General features: G+C 39.7%; 1 long non-coding RNA gene across 1 annotated transcript in view; it reads right to left on the reverse strand.

The window, feature by feature from the left end:
- Nucleotides 1-5,395: 5,395 nt before the first annotated feature.
- LOC140629419 (uncharacterized) overlaps nucleotides 5,396-15,951 on the reverse strand; it is a 64,692-nt gene continuing 54,136 nt past the window's right edge. The window contains exon 5 of the long non-coding RNA XR_012027253.1: nucleotides 5,396-6,501. This is a non-coding gene — a long non-coding RNA (uncharacterized lncRNA). The remainder of the gene's footprint in view (nucleotides 6,502-15,951) is intronic.

The raw sequence follows: 15,951 nt of genomic DNA on the forward strand, positions 1-15,951 counted from the left end.
ACAACTGGGCTCAATTTGTTGATTATTTTAACAGTTTTTTTGTTGAATATTTAGGATTTTCTCTATACAAAAACATGTTATTTGCAAACAGAGACCATTTTACTTCTACCTTTTGAATTCTGATGCCTTTTCTGTTTGTTGACTAATTGCTCTAGCTAGGACTTTTAGTACTATATTGAAGAGGAGTGGTGAGAGTGGGCACCTTATCTTGTTCCTGATTTTGGAAGAAAAGCTTTCAACCTTTCACAATTGAGTGTGACATCAGCTATGGGCTTGTCAATATGGCCTTTATTATTTTGAGGCATGTTACTTCCATACCTCATTTGTTAACTGTTTTTTTCATGAATGACTGTTGGATTTTGTCAAATGCTTTTTCTGTGTCTATTGAGATGATAATAGGATTCTTTTCTTTCACTCTATTAATGTGATGTATCACATTGATCGATTTCCATATTTTGAGCCATCCTTTCATCCCAGGGATAAATCCAAGTTGATTATGGTGAATGGTCCTTTTAATAGGCTGCTGATATCTTTTCTAGTATTTTGCTGAGAATGTTCACATTTATAATCATCAGGGATATTGGCCTATAGTTTTCTTTTTTAGTAGGGTTTTTTTTTAATTTTTATTTATTCATGATAGTCACAGAGAGAGAGAGAGAGGCAGAGACAAAGGCAGAGGGAGAAGCAGGCTCCATGCACCGGGAGCCCGACGTGGGATTCGATCCCGGGTCTCCAGGATCGCGCCCTGGGCCAAAGGCAGGCGCCAAACCGCTGCGCCACCCAGGGATCCCCTTTTAGTAGGGTTCTCATCTGTCTTTCAGCATGAAGATAGTGCTGACCTCATAAGGCTTATTGGGAATGTTCTCTGCTTTTTGTTTTTTTGGAGAAGTTTGAGAATATTGGTATATTAATTCTTAGAAGTTTGGTAAAATATACCAGTGAAGCCATCTGGTTCTAGGCTTTTCTTCATAGGAACTTCTTTTTCTGTTTTTTTTTTTTCTTTTTTCCTTTTTCTTTTTCTCTTTCTCTTTCTTTCCTTTGTTCTCTGTTTCATTCCTTCTTTCCTTCCTCCCTTCCTTCATTCCTTTCTTCCTTTCTTCCTTTTCTGATTCACTCTCCTTACTAGTAATTAGTCTATTTATTTTCTATTTATTCCTGACGCCATTTTAGTAAGTTGTATGTTTCAAAGACATTTTTTTATATCCTCTCAGTTGTCAGTTTCCTGGTGTATAGTTGTTTGTAGTAACCTTGTATGAATTTTTGTACCTTTGTGGTATTCATTGTAATATCTCCCTTTTCACTTATAATTTTGTAATTTGAGTTCTTTTTTTTCCTGTTAAAATGTATCAATTTTGTTTATCTTTTCAAAGAAACAACTATTAGTTTGGTTAACTTTTCTATTGTTTTTAATTTCTCCATTTCATTTATTTCTGCTCTAATCTTCATTGTTTTCCATTTTCTTTGCTAACTTTGGGCTCAGTTATTTTCTGGTTCATTAAGGATAGAGTTAGGTTATTTATTTGAAATATTTCTTGCCTTTTAATGTAGACATTTATTGGTATGAAATTTCCTCCTAGAAATGCTTTTGCTTCACCCCTTAATTTTTGTAATGTTTCCATTTTCATTTGTCTCAAGGAACTTTTATTCCCCCCCCATTTTTTTTGGATTCATCGATTGTTCAGGAATGTGTTATTTAATTTCTGAGTATTCATGAATTTTCCTGTTTTCCTTATTTTCAACTTCTATTGTCTTTTTTTTAAAAAAGGTTTTATTTATTTATTTATTCATGAGAGAGAGAGAGAGATGCAGAGACACAGGAGACGGAGAAGAAGGCTCCATGCAGGGAGCAGCATGCAGGACTCAATCCCAGGTCTCCAGGATCATGCCCTGGGCTGAAGGCGGCGCTAAACTGCTGAGCCACCCGGGCTGCCCTCAACTTCTTTTCACATCATTGTGGTCAGAGAAAAATATTTGATATGGTGTTAATTTTCTCAAATTTGGTACGGCCTGTTTTATGGCCTACCATATAGTCTATCCTAGACAATGTTCCATGTGCACTTAAGAAAAATGTGTTTGGTTGTTATTGCACAGAATGTTTTGTATACGTCTAAGTCCATTGGGCCTCTAGCATTGTTCAAATCTGCTATTAACTTATAGATTCCTTGGATAATCTACTATTGTTGAGCGTAACATGTTAAAGTCTTTAACTGTTATTGTATTAGTGTTTATTTCGTCTCTTACCTCTGTTCTTTTTTGCTTTATTTATTCGGATGCTTTGATGTTGGTTCCATAAATATCTAGTTGTTATATCTTGTTGATGTGTTGACCTTTTTATCATTAAATAATGACCTTTTTGTTCTCTCTTTTTATAGTTTTACTTTGTTTTTTTCTTTTTTTCACATATTTTACTTATTTACTTGAGAGAGGGAGGGAGAGCATGAGTAGGGGTAGAGGGAGAGAGAGAAGCAAATTCCCTGCTGGGGACCCTGGGGATCATGACCTGAGCCCAAAGCATACACTTAATTGACCGAGCCACCCAGGTGCCTCTCTTTTTTATGATTTTAAAGCCTCTTGGTTTGATATAAATGCAGCTATTCCTGCTTTTTTTTCTCATTACCATTTTCTTGAAATATCTCTTCCTTTCCCTTTAGTTGCAGTCTATGTGTGTCTTTGAGGCTAAAATATTAGGTCTTTCTTTCTTTCTCTTTTAAGTTCATTTAGCTATTCTGTCTGTCTTGGTTGGAGAATTATTTACATTTAAAGTAGCTATTGATAGATCAGGACTTATTTTTGCCCTTTAAAAACTTGCTTTTGGGATGCTGGGTGGTCTGTGGTTGAGCATATGTCTTTGGCTCAGGGCGTGACCCTAGGGTCCTGTGATCGAGTCTTGCATCTGGCTCCCCATGGGGAGCCTCCTTTTCCCTCTGCCCATGTCTCTCCCTCTCTCTCCATGTCTAAATGTTTTCTAGTTGCTTTGGAGATGTATTGTTCCATGTTTTCTTTTTTGTTTTAATGTATTTTGGTACTAGTATCCTTTGCCTTCTTTGTCCTGTTCTTCTGTGTGATTGCTACAGTTTTTTCCTTTGTGGTTTTCATGGGCTTACATAAAACATCTTAAAATCACAAACCCTATTTTAAGCTGATAACAACTTTACTTCCTGAAATTCCTAAAGTTGATACTTCTACTTCTTCTCCCCCTCATATTTTAGGTAATTTCTTATAAAATTTACATATTTTTGTATTTGTAACTAATAACAATTACTGTAGTTATTGTATTTTTACTACATTTATTTTAACTTTTAAACTAGAGTTGTAAGTGAATGATGTACCACCATCACCATATTACAGAATCTAACCTTAACTGTTTACTATTACCAGTGAGTTTTATACTTTCTTTTTTTAAACTTTATTTATTTATTCATGAGAGACACACAGAGAGAGAGGCAGAAACATAGACAGAGAGGTAGGCTCCATGCAGGGAGCCTGATGTGGGACTTGGTCCCGGGACTCCAGGATCATGCCCTGAACCACAAAGGCAGGCGCTCAACCACTGAGCCACCCAGGCATCCCTATACTTTCTTTTTATATTTTTATAAGGCTTATGTTTTACTTTTACTCAGAATTCCCTTAATTCCCTTAGTGTTTCTTAGAAGGCAGGTGTAGTGGTAATGAACTCCCTCATCTTTTGTTTGGAAAAGTCTTTATTTCTCCATTTCTAAAGGACAGCTCTGCTGGGTATAGAATTCTTAATTATTCTTCAATATTTTGAATATGTCATCCCATTTTGTCCTGCCCTAAAAAGTCTTTGTTGAGAAATCTGCTTATAGTCATAGAAGTTCCCGTGTATGTACTTTTCTCTTTTTTCCTTAATGCTTTTAAAATGGTTTCTTTGGCTTTGACAATTTAATTGATCCTTTTTGGTACAGCTTTTTTCAAAGTCAGCCTATTTCAGGTACAGCCTTTTTCAAAGTCAGCCTATTTCAAGTCTTTTGAGCCTTATGGTTCTGTATGTTCATTTCTCTTCCCAGGTTTGGGAAATGTTTAACCACTATTGCTTTCAGTTTGCTTCTGCCCTTTCTCATTCTCTTTTCCTGGAATTCCCATTGTATTTATGAGTCCCTTAGGATTTTTTCACTCTTTCTTATTTTATCTTTTTGTTTCTCTGACTGGATAATTTTTCTATGTCTTATATTTTTAGGTCACTAATTCTTTCCTTCTGCATGGCTAAGTGTACTTTTGAAATTCTATTAACTACTTCAGCTCAATTACTATTTTTTTTTTAACTCTAGGATTTCTCTTTATTTCTGGGTTTGTTGTTTTTTTTCTGGTTGCTATTGCCTTGTCAAACTTCTTGTTGTTTTCATGGATTATTTTCCTAATTTCATTTAATTGTCTATATGTTATTGTAGTTACCTAAAGTTAAGAAAATTATTATAAATCTGATAGTTCCTAGATCTTCATATTTTTTAGGGTCAGTTTTTAGAACTTTATTAGATTCCTTTTTTTTTTAAGATTTTATTTATTTATTCATGAGAGAGAGAGAGAGAAAGATGCAGAGACACAAGCAGACTGCATGCAAGGAGCCTGATGCGGGACTTGAACCTGGGAATCCAGGATCACACCCTGAGCCAAAGGCAGGTGCCCAACCACTGAGCCACACAGGCGTCCCTATTAGTTTCCTTTGATGGTCTCATATTTACTTGGATTTTGTTATCTTTGATTTCTTACATTGGTATCTGCACACTTGAATAATTTGGCTCCTCTTCTAGACTCTATAGATTTGCTTTGGCAGAGATAGATCTTCAATAGTCACCTCAGTTTAGGTCACTGGGCAGGTGGTACCCGCTATTATGGTCTAGTTTTTGGCAAGGCAACTTTCCAAGCTCTAAGTTTGGGTATAGGGAAAGAGGTGGAAATCTGTAGGATGGGCCCCCCCCAGTTGCATGAATTTTCCATCTGGCTTACTAGATGGTCTGAACTGGGTACTATATTTAGTAGACAGAGCTGTAAATTCATTTCCCTTCACTAGCAGGGGAGGACCCAGTGTCCGCATGGCTCATTTGAGGGTACCTGAATCAACACAAGAGTGTGCACTGAATTTCTTGGTCATCTGCTCTGCAGATGTAGAAAGCCATGGGCTGTTCTCTCTTTTCAAGTGCAGCTAGAAGCAGAGCTTTTGGATGGCCTGTACAGCAGCTCCCCATGTGGTCTTGTTAAGTTCCCAGGTCACAAAAGCTGAAGGCTATATTAATATAATTGGGGCCATGAATTAGTTTCTCTGCCCAGGAGCAGTGGGAGGGGCACCTTTAAAGGCAATAAAGCTCTTTGTGTGTTATCTTATCCTGACCTGTGTCCCAAGTTCCCTGGCCAAATATGAGCCACTGGCTTTGTTCTGCTCACTGTTGTATATGCCTGTCTGTCTCTTGGCTACAGTATTGCTGGCTTTTTGTAGCTCCCTTTTTTCACCAGCCCTTCTGGTCAGGTGGGGCTGGGAGATGCTATCCTCAGTGGTGGGGCTGTTTTAGTTCCCTTTTCTGAATGGGATGGAGAGGTGCTGCTCCAGGCTTCTCTGCTTTTCTGTCTTTTGACTCAGTAAGAGCCAGAAGCTACTCTCTACCTTGGCTATGAGTTAATTCCTCTGCCTAGGTACAGCAGGCCACCCCTCGACACCTGGTACTGGCTTTGCTCTAGACAGTTAGCTCTGCCTTTCTGCTTATTGGCTTACACATTGTTGGTTACAGAGCTTCCAGATATCCTTGCCAGCCCTTCTGGTCAGATGGGGCCTGGGAGCCACAGTGGGTGTGGCTGTGTTTCAGGTTACTTGCTTGGGTGGGGTTGGGAGGGGTGCCTCCTGGCCTTGCTCACATGTTCCCCAAACGAGTTTTTCTTATGGGTGAGGCCATGATGCACCCTCAGCCTTCGCTGTGAATTAATTCCCCTGCCTGGGTGCAGCAGGGGAATTTTTCATACCCTGTACTGGCTTTGCCTCGGGGACTGTCCGAACCACCCACACACCTCTTGGTTGGAGTATTGCTGAGCTATACAGCTTTTAGGTTTTCTTGTCAGTGCCCTCTGGCAAGATGGACCAGAAGACAGTTTCCCCAGCAAATGGAGCTACAACTTCTTGCTTGGATACAGTTTCTAGAGTCAGCAAAACTTGTATGAGAACCCAAATCAAGCAGATATGTACTCCAGTGAGTTCTCTGGTCACAGTTTGTCCCAGACTTGGTTCTGGTGATGAGCAAAGCTGCTGGTTGGGGCCACTACTTGGATTACTAATCACTTAGGGAGTTGTAGTCATGAATTGCATCTGCCAAGATCTGTGTGTTGGTTATTGCAAGCCTCACAGTTTCCCCTGCAATTCTCATGGCACGAGACCAGAGTAGGGGCTCTCATGAAGTAATCTGTAGTGGTGGTGGTGCTGATTGTCCCCTTGAGTTCTCTTCTTTTGGGGGGAACTGGAGGTTCAGGGAAGACCTTTCCATGTGGTGTTGCTCCTGTCTGGGAGAAAGACAAAGTAGTCAGAATGGAGTTGCTTCTCTTACGCTTCTAATACAGTCTATCTTGGTCTCTGTGATGCAGGGGATGTTTCAGGATCATCTCTATTCTAGGATTTTCTCAGCTGTGTCTTGTTCATCAGTAGTTGTTTTTCTGAAGGGGAATAAAGCAGAAATGACCTATGTCAGCATCTTGGTGATGCCACTGTCTCTTAAATTTTCAGAGTTAGCAAGAATCTAAATTTATCTTCTTTGGGATACACACATACATACACTATATATTTTGGGCTATATATACACATACATAAATTGTGATATATGTATACACATATTTCCATATATGTATATATGGAAATATAAATTAACTCAGGCTCATCAGGATCTCATAATTATATTTGGATTGTGAAATTTCATTAATTTAACATGTTAATTAACATGTTAATAATGGTAGTCATGACTATATTTGATTAGGTTAGTTTAAACAGATAGCTTCATATCTTAAGATCAACTGATTAGTAGCCTTAGTTACATTGGCAAAACTCCTTTGCCATGTAACATAACTTAATAATATTATAACAGCAGGGGTTGGAGAGCATGAGGGCTATGTTACAAATCTGCTTACTGTAATTTAATCGCTGGTCCCTGTGATTCCTCTCATATACAAAACGCATTCAACTTTTCCCATGATTTCCAAGGACCTCACTCCATTATAGCCACAATAAAAAGCCCAAATCTTCAATTAAATCTAGTCTCTCTGTAAGTCTAGAAATCATCACGCAAATTATCAGGTAAATGTAGTATATCTCCTAGACACAATTCCTTCCATCTGTTGACCTGTGAAATTAACTATAGAAGTTATCTGCTTCCAAAATTCTTAACATATAATCATAAGATTGACATCAGGATAACACCTGACATTTTAGTTAAAAAAGAGAAGGAGAATGGAAGGTAGAAAAAGAAGTCATTGGTTCAAAGCAGTTTTTTTTTTTAATTTTTATTTATTTATGATAGGTACACAGTGAGAGAGAGAGGCAGAGACACAGGCAGAGGGAGAAGCAGGCTCCATGCACCGGGAGCCTGACGTGGGATTCGATCCCGGATCTCCAGGATCGCGCCCTGGGCCAAAGGCAGGCGCCAAACCACTGCGCCATCCAGGGATCCCGGTTCAAAGCAGTTTTGAAATGTAGCTGGGAAAACTTGAGCTGGAGTTCTTTAATTTGGTTGTTAGATATGGGTTCTTACTTCTGTTGTCTGGACTCTTGGTTCCACCTTCTGAGTCATTCTCCCTTTTGCATGAAAAGTAGTATGTGTTTTCTTAGCAGTAACTAGAACCCCTAATCTGCAACCATCTTCCTTTTTTAGCTACTTCCTACCATTTTTAGCTCTCTTCTTGTGTTTCTACCATTCCATCAATATACCAGTGTTACCAGTACCTACAATCTGCTGATCATACCAACACTTCAGTGTCTCTCATCCTTTCATATCTGACTTCCCTTCTTAGGCAGTTTAAATTCCATTGCTTCATATTGGAATGACTGCCTTACGTCGACCTTCAACTTCCTTGTTGTCCTTTGATAGTCACTAAAGCACTAACAGATTTTCATAAAAAGGTTTATTTATTCATTCATGAGAGACACAAAGGGACAGAGAGAGAGGGAGAGACAGGCTCCCTGCAGGGAGCCTGATGTGGGACTCGATCCTGGGTCTCCAGGATCACACTCTGGGCTGAAGGCAGTGCTAAACTGCTGAGCCACCTGAGCTGCCCAGCACTAACAGATTACCTGTGCCTCTCAGCCCCCTCAGCTGCCCAGCTGAATGTGGCTGGGGAAGAAAACAAAGCAGTGTTGTTTGTCCTCACTGTATATGGATGATCACTGCCTTAATTTTGTTCTTGTACTTCCGAGGAATCATTGTATTTCTCTACTCCATTCACTCACCCATTTACCTCAGGGTATAGCACATTTTTCTCCTGTCTTTAATATCCATCTTCAGTGTTCGTGTCCCTAGCCTCAGCTGATGATCTTATATCTTATTTCACTGAGAAAATAGGAACAATCAGAAAGATTTTAGTAAGCTCCAACAAGCCTTCGACCTATCTACAAACTCTCTTTTCTCCTTTATCCTGGATAAACTGTCCATGCTCCCAGCAATTGTCACCCCTTTCTCCTGTAAGTAGAACCCATGCCTGCCTGACATGACTCCAGAGACTTTTCTATTGGCCTAAAGACAGTTTTTGTATCTCACATCTTAAAAAAAATGTTTTTCTCTCCATCCTAATTCTTCCTCAGCTATCACATCATTTTCCCCTTTTCTTTACAAAATATATACCTAAAAATAATTATATATATTGCCTTTAGCTTTTATCTTTAGAATTTCTTTTTAATTCACTTTAGTGAGGGCTTTGCTGTTACCATCAAGCAGACACTGTTCTCATCAAAGTCACCAGTGATTTAGATCCAGGGGTCTCTTCTCAACCTTCATCAAACCTATCACCAGCTTTTGACATTGATAGTTTAATAGCTACTTGACTTGATGTCCTTGACATTAGGAATCACTCTTAATCTTTCTCTTATTTTTGTGCCTTATTCTTGCCACTTTGATTATTTTCTGATTTATATCTCCAGCCTGAAATTTTCACCTGAGGTACAGACTGATTAATATATCTACGTCTCTGCTAGACATGATTACTTGAATACCTAACAATTTCTTAAATATAGCATGTCCAAAACATAGGTCCTGTTTCCCCCCTCACCCAAAACCTACTTCTTCACAGTCTTCTCCATTTCATAAATGCTGTTTCCATTGTTTCATTTTTTAAAAATATTTTTAATTGAAGTTTGATTTGCTAACATATAACTCCCAGTGCTCATCCTGTCAAGTGCCCCCCTCAGTGTCCATCACCCAGTCACCCCATCCCCCGACCTGTCTCCCCTTCCACTACCCCTCGTTCATTTCCAATACTTAGGAGTCTCTCATGTTCTGTCTCCCTCTCTGATATTTCCCACTCATTTTCCCTCCTCTCCCCTATAATCCCGTTCACTATTTCTTATATTCCCTGAATGAATGAAACCATATAATGTTTGTCCTCCTCTGATTGACTTTCCTCACTCAGCATAACACCATCCCATTCCATCCACGTTGAAGCAAATGATATTCATCCTTTCTAATGGCTGAGTAATATTCCATCGTATACATAGACCACATCTTCTTTATCCATTCATCTTTTGATGGACACCGAAGTTCCTTCCACAGTCTGGCTATTGTGGACATTGCTGCTAGAAACATCGGGGTGCAAGTGTCTCGGTTTTTCACTGCATCTGTGTCTTTGGGGTAAATCTCCAGCAGTGCAATTGCTGGGTCATAGGACAGTTCTATTTTTAACTCTTTGAGGAACCTCCACACAGTTTTCCAGAGTGGCTGCACCAGTTCACATTCCACCAACAATGCAAGAGGGTTCCCCTTTCTCCACATCCTCTCGAACATTTGTTGTTTCCTGCCTTGTTAATTTTCACCATTCTCACTGCTTTGAGGTGGTATCTCATTGTGGTTTTGAATTGTATTTCCCTGATGGCAAGTGATGCAGAGCATTTTCCATGTGCTTGTGGGCCATGTCTTTGTCTTCTTTTTTTTTTAATTTTTTTAATTTATTTATGATAGGCACACAGTGAGAGAGAGAGAGAGGCAGAGACACAGGCAGAGGGAGAAGCAGGCTCCATGCACCAGGAGCCCGACGCAGGATTCGATCCCGGATCTCCAGGATCGCGCCCTGGGCCAAAGGCAGGCGTGAAACCGCTGCGCCACCCAGGGATCCCCATGTCTTTGTCTTCTTTGGTGAGATTTCTGTTCATGTCTTTTGCCCATTTCATGATTGGATTGTTTGTTGTTTTGCTGTTGAGGTTAATAAGTTCTTTATATATTTTGGATACTAGCCCTTTATCTGATATGTCATTTGCAAATACCTTCTCCCATTCTGTAGGTTGTCATTTAGTTTTGTTGACTGTTTCTTTTGCTGTGCAGAAGCTTTTTATCTTGATGAAGTCCCAGTAATTCATTTTTGCTTTTGTTTCCCTTCCCTTCATAGATGTATCTTGCAAGAAGTTGCTGTGGCCAAGTTCAAAAAGGGTGTTGCCTGTGTTCTCCTCTAGGATTTTGATGAATTCTAATATCATATTTAGATCTTTTAACCATTTTGAATTTATCTTTGTGTATGATTTAAGAGAATGGTCTAGTTTCATTCTTTTGCATGTGGCTGTCCAATTTTCCCAGCACCATTTATTGAAGAGAATTTAATGAAGACCTTCATTTTTCCAGTGGATAATCTTTCCTGCTTTGGTAATTATTAGTTGACCAGAGAGTTGAGGGCCCATTTCTGGGTTCTCTATTCTGTTCCATTGATCTATGTGTCTGTTTTTGTGCCAGTACCACACTGTCTTGATGACCACAGGTTTGTAGTACAAGCTGAAATCTGGCATTGTGTTGCCCCTGGCTTTGGTTTTCTTTTTCAATATTCCCCTGGCTATTCGGGATCTTTTCTGATTCCACACAAGCCTTAAGATGAATTGTTCCAACACAGGGAAGAAAGTCCATGGTATTTTTTTTTATTCATAGAGATGCAGAGAGAGAGAGAGAGAGAGGCAGAGACACAGGCAGAGGGAGAAGCAGGCTCCATGCAGAGAGCCTGAGGTGGGACTCGATCCAGGGTCTCCAGATCAGGCCCCGGGCCGCAGGCAGCGCTAAACTTCTGTGCCACCGGGGCTGCCCAGTCCATGGTATTTTGATAGGGATTGCATTGAACATGTAAATTGCCCTGGATAGCATAGACATTTTCACAATATTAATTCTTCCAATCCATGAGCACGGAATATTTTTCCATCTCTTTGTGTCTTCCTCAATATCTTTCAGAAGTATTTTGTAGTTTTTAGGGTATAGATCCTTTACCTCTTTAGTTAGGTTTATTGCTAGTATCTTATGCTTTTGGGTGTAATTGTAAGGGTTTGATTCCTTAATTTCTCTTTTTTCAGTCTCATTGTTAGTGTATAGAAATGCCACTGACTTCTGGGCATTGATTTTGATCCTGCCACACTGCCAAATTGCTGTATGAGTTCTAGAAATCTTGGGGTGGAGGCTTTTGGGTTTTTTACGTACAGTATCATGTCATCTGCAAAGACGGAGAGTTTGGCTTCTTTTTGCCAATTTGAAAGCCTTTTATTTCTTTCTGTCATCTGATTGCTAAGGCTAGGACTTCTAATAATATGTTGAGTAGCAGTGGTGAGAGTGGACATCCCTGTCTTGTTCCTGATCTTACGGGAAAGGCTCTCAGTGTTTCCCCATTGAGAATGATATTTGCTGTGGGCTTTTGTAGATGACTTTTAAGATGCTGAGGAATGTTCCCTCTATCCCTGCACTCTGAAGGGTTTTGTTCAGGAATGGATGCTGTATTTTGTCAAATGCTTTCTCTGCATCTATTGAGAGGATCATATTGTTCTTGTTTTTTCTCTTGTTGATATGATCTATCATGTTGATTGCTTTACGAGTGTTGAACCAGTCATACATCCGGGGGATAAATCCCACTTGGTCATAGCGAATAATCTTCTTAATGTATTGTTGGATCCTATTGGCTAGTATCTTGTCGAGAATTTTTGCATCTGAGTTCATCAGTGGTATTGGTGTAAAATTCTCCTTTTTGGTGGGCTCTTTTGTTTTGGAATTAAGGTGATGCTGGCCTCATAGAATGATTTTGGAAGTATTCCATCCCTTTCTATCTTTTGGAACAGCTTTAGTAGAATAGGTATTGTTTCTTCTTAAACATTTGATAGAATTCCCATGGGAAGCCATCTGGCCCTGGACTTTTGTGTCTTGGGAGGTTTTTGATGACTGCTTCAATTTCCTCTCTGGTTATTGGCCTGTTCAGGTTTTCTATTTCTTCCTGTTCCAGTTTTGGTAACTTGTGGTGTTCTAGAAATGCGTCCATTTCTTCTAGATTGCCTAATTTATTGGCATATAGCTGCTCATAATACGTTTTTAAAATTGTATATATTTCATTGGTATTGATTGTGATTTCTCCCCTTTCATTCATGATTTTATAATTGGAATATTTTCTAATTTCTTTTGAATGAGGCTGACTAATGGTTTATCTGTCTTATGAATTCTTTCAAAGAACCGACTCCTGGTTTTTTTGATCTGTTCTACAGCTCTTCTGGTCTCTATTTCGTTGAGTTCTACTCAGATCTTTATTAACTCTCTTCTTCTGCTGGGTGTAGGTTTTATTTGCTGTTCTTTCTCCAGTTCCTTTAGGTGCAAGATTAGTATGTGTATTTGAATTTTTTCCAATTTCTTGAGGGAGGCTTGTATTGTGATGTAGTTCCCTCTTAGGACTGCTTTTGCTGTATCCCAAAGATTTTGAAAGGTTGTGTCTTCGTTTTCATTAGTTTCATGAATTTTTTAATTCTTCTCTAATTTCCTGGTTGACCCTTTCATCTTTTGGCACGGTACTCTTTAACCTCCATGTGTTTGAGTTTCTTCCAAATATCTCCTTGTGATTGAGTTCTAGTTTCAAAGCATTGTGGTCTGAAAGTATGCAGGGGACAATCTCAATCTTTTGGTATTGGCTGAGACCCGATTTGTGACCCCGTATGTGGTTTATTCTGGAGAAAGTTTCACATGCACTTAAGGAGAATGTGTATTCAGTTGCATTGGGATGCAAAATTCTGTATATATAGGTGAAATTTGGTCCAGTGTATCATTTAAGGCCCTTGTTTCTTTGGTGATGTTGTGCTTAGAAGATCTGTCATTTGCAGAAAGTGCCATGTTAAAGCCTCCCACTATTAGTGTATTATCTAAGTGTGTCTTTATTTCGGTTATTAATTGACTGATATACTTGGCAGCTCCCACATTAGGGGCATAAATATTCATGATTGATAGGTATTCTTGTTTGATAGACACTTTAAGTATGATACAGTGTCCCTCTTCATCTCTTATTACAGTCTTTCGGATAAACTTTAATTTATCTGATGTGAGGATTGCTACCCCTGCTTTCTTTTGAGGACCATTTGAATGGTAACTTGTTCTCCACCCTTTCATTTTCAGACTGGATGTGTCCTTAGCTCTCAAATGAGTCTCCTGTAGACAGCAAATAGATGGGTTTTTTAATTTTATTTTTTTTCCAGGCCGAAGCCCTGTGTCTTTTGATGGAATCATTTAGCCCATTCATGTTCAGAGAAACTATTGAAAGATATGAATATAGTGTCACCGTAATACCTATTCAGTCTCTGTTTTTAGGGATTATTTATTTGGGTGTCCTCTTCTTTTTACAGTGTTCCCCTTAATATTTCTTGCAGAGCTGGTTTTGTGGTCACATACTCTTTCAGTTTTTGCCTATCTTGGAAGCTCTTTATCTCTCCTCCTGTTTGGAATGGCAGCCTTGCTGAATAAATATTTTTGGCTGCATGTTCTTCTCATTTAGTACCATGAATATATTCTGTCAGCCCTTTCTGGCCTGCCAGGTCTCTGTGGAGAGGTCTGCTGTTAATCTGATATTTCTCCCCATATAAGTTAAGAATCTCTTGTCTCTGGCTGCTTTAAGGATTTTCTGTTTATTTTTGGAATTTGCAAGTTTCGCTATTAAATGTCAAGGTGTTGAACAGTTTTTATTGATTTTGGGGGGTGACCTCTCTATTTCCTGGCTCTAAATGCCTGTTTCCCTCCCCAAATTAGGGAAGTTCTCAGCTATTATTTGTTTAAATATACTTTCTGGTTCTCTCTCCCTCTTGGCGTCTTCTGGAACCCCAGTTGTTTCCTGAGGCTGTCACTTATTTCCCTTAACCTTTCCCCATGGTTTTTAAATTGTTTTTCTCTTTTTTCCTCAGCTTTCTTCCTTGCTATCACCTTGTCTTCTATGTTACTCACTCTCCCCCCCTCATTAACCCTAGCTGTTAGGACATCAGTTTGGCTAGCATCTCATTTAATTTATTTTTAATTCCAACCTGATTAGAGCTAAATTCTGTAGTAACAAAGTCTCTAGAGTCCTTTATGCTTTTTTTCCCCAGAGCCACCAGGAGCTTTATAATTGGGCTTCTGAATTGGCTTTCTGATATCAAATTGTAACCCATTTTCTGTAACTCTGTTACAGAGAGTACTGTTTCGCTTCTTTCTTTTGTGGTTAATTCTTCTAGTCATTTTGTTCAGTGCACAGTGGCTGTGTGAACGGGCTGAGTCAGGAATATCAGTCACGACCTAAGTAAATTTCACCGTAGATGATTCTGATGAGGTCAGAGACCAGAAAATGAAAACGAAGATGAGAACAAAATTAAAGGAAAGGGCCACTAAAGTGAAAAATAAATTTTTAAACAAAGCAATAAAAGATAAAAGGCCAAAAATACCATAGAAGAAGGAAAAAGTAAAAAAATAAAATAAAATAAAACAAAACAAAAAACAAAAGAGGAAAAAGAGAAAAAAGAAAAGAAAAAAGGGAGATGGTGGTGGTGACGAAGTTGTAGTGGAGGGAGAACGTAGTCTACCTGAGGGGTCCTAGAGGTTGATCCTCTTGGTTCTGAGTATATTAAGTTCTGTATGTTAGAAGATGCTCAGTTCTAAATTTATATAAACCAGAAATACATGTAGAGAGCCCCACCAATGACCACCAAAACATAAATGAAATAAAAGAGGGGGGCAGAATGGGAATGCAGAGAGAGTATAATCTCACAGAATGAACCAGCACGGTATACCACTTGGTTCTGGGTGCATGCTGGCATGGTTTAGAAGGTATGAACTTGTGCCATTGTAGAACAAAATGAGGCAGAGAGAAAACACAAAACAAAACAAAAACCATATCTTGTATATATCCCAAAATTGAGTATGTTGTAGGGAATCTAGAAGTGGAAAGTATATCTAGGACGTGTCATTGTAGAAATTTGAAAGTCAAAAAGGAAGCATCTTAAAAATGAAGAGTTGGTAAAATATTGTAGTAAGGTGGGAAAGAGGAAAAAAAAGAAAATTTACAGTCTGATATAAAAACAAGTTGTAGTGGAATAGGCAGGAAAAAAATAGGAGGGGTACCCTCTGGTTCTATATCGTGTAAATCCCTGGACTTGCCCTGGAGCTTTCCAGTGCTGCTCGGTGAACTTGCTCTTGCCCTGACCTTCCAGCTGGTCTTCGGGGGAGGGGCTGCTGTGCTGACTCGCAGGTGTGTGCACCTGGGCGCTGCCCCGCCCCCCTGCCGGGTGTAGGGCTCAGGGGGAGCTGTTGCCCCGGTGAGGCCCCTGTCCCCTGGCAGCCCCGCCTCTCCCAGGCACAGGGTGACACCAGGAGGGACAACCCCACAGGCGGCGGCCAGGTCTCCCCAGCCCTGGAGTCCGCTCCCGCCGTGACCACCGCGGCTCCCAGTCCGCAGGGGCCTGGGTGCTCCCGGGGCGGGGGCGCCGATCTGCACAGGTCGGGGCGCCGGAGCAGGAGCGTC

This window comes from Canis lupus, assembly GCF_048164855.1.
Source record: "Canis lupus baileyi chromosome 5 unlocalized genomic scaffold, mCanLup2.hap1 SUPER_5_unloc_3, whole genome shotgun sequence".
NCBI classification, from domain to species: domain Eukaryota; kingdom Metazoa; phylum Chordata; class Mammalia; order Carnivora; family Canidae; genus Canis; species Canis lupus.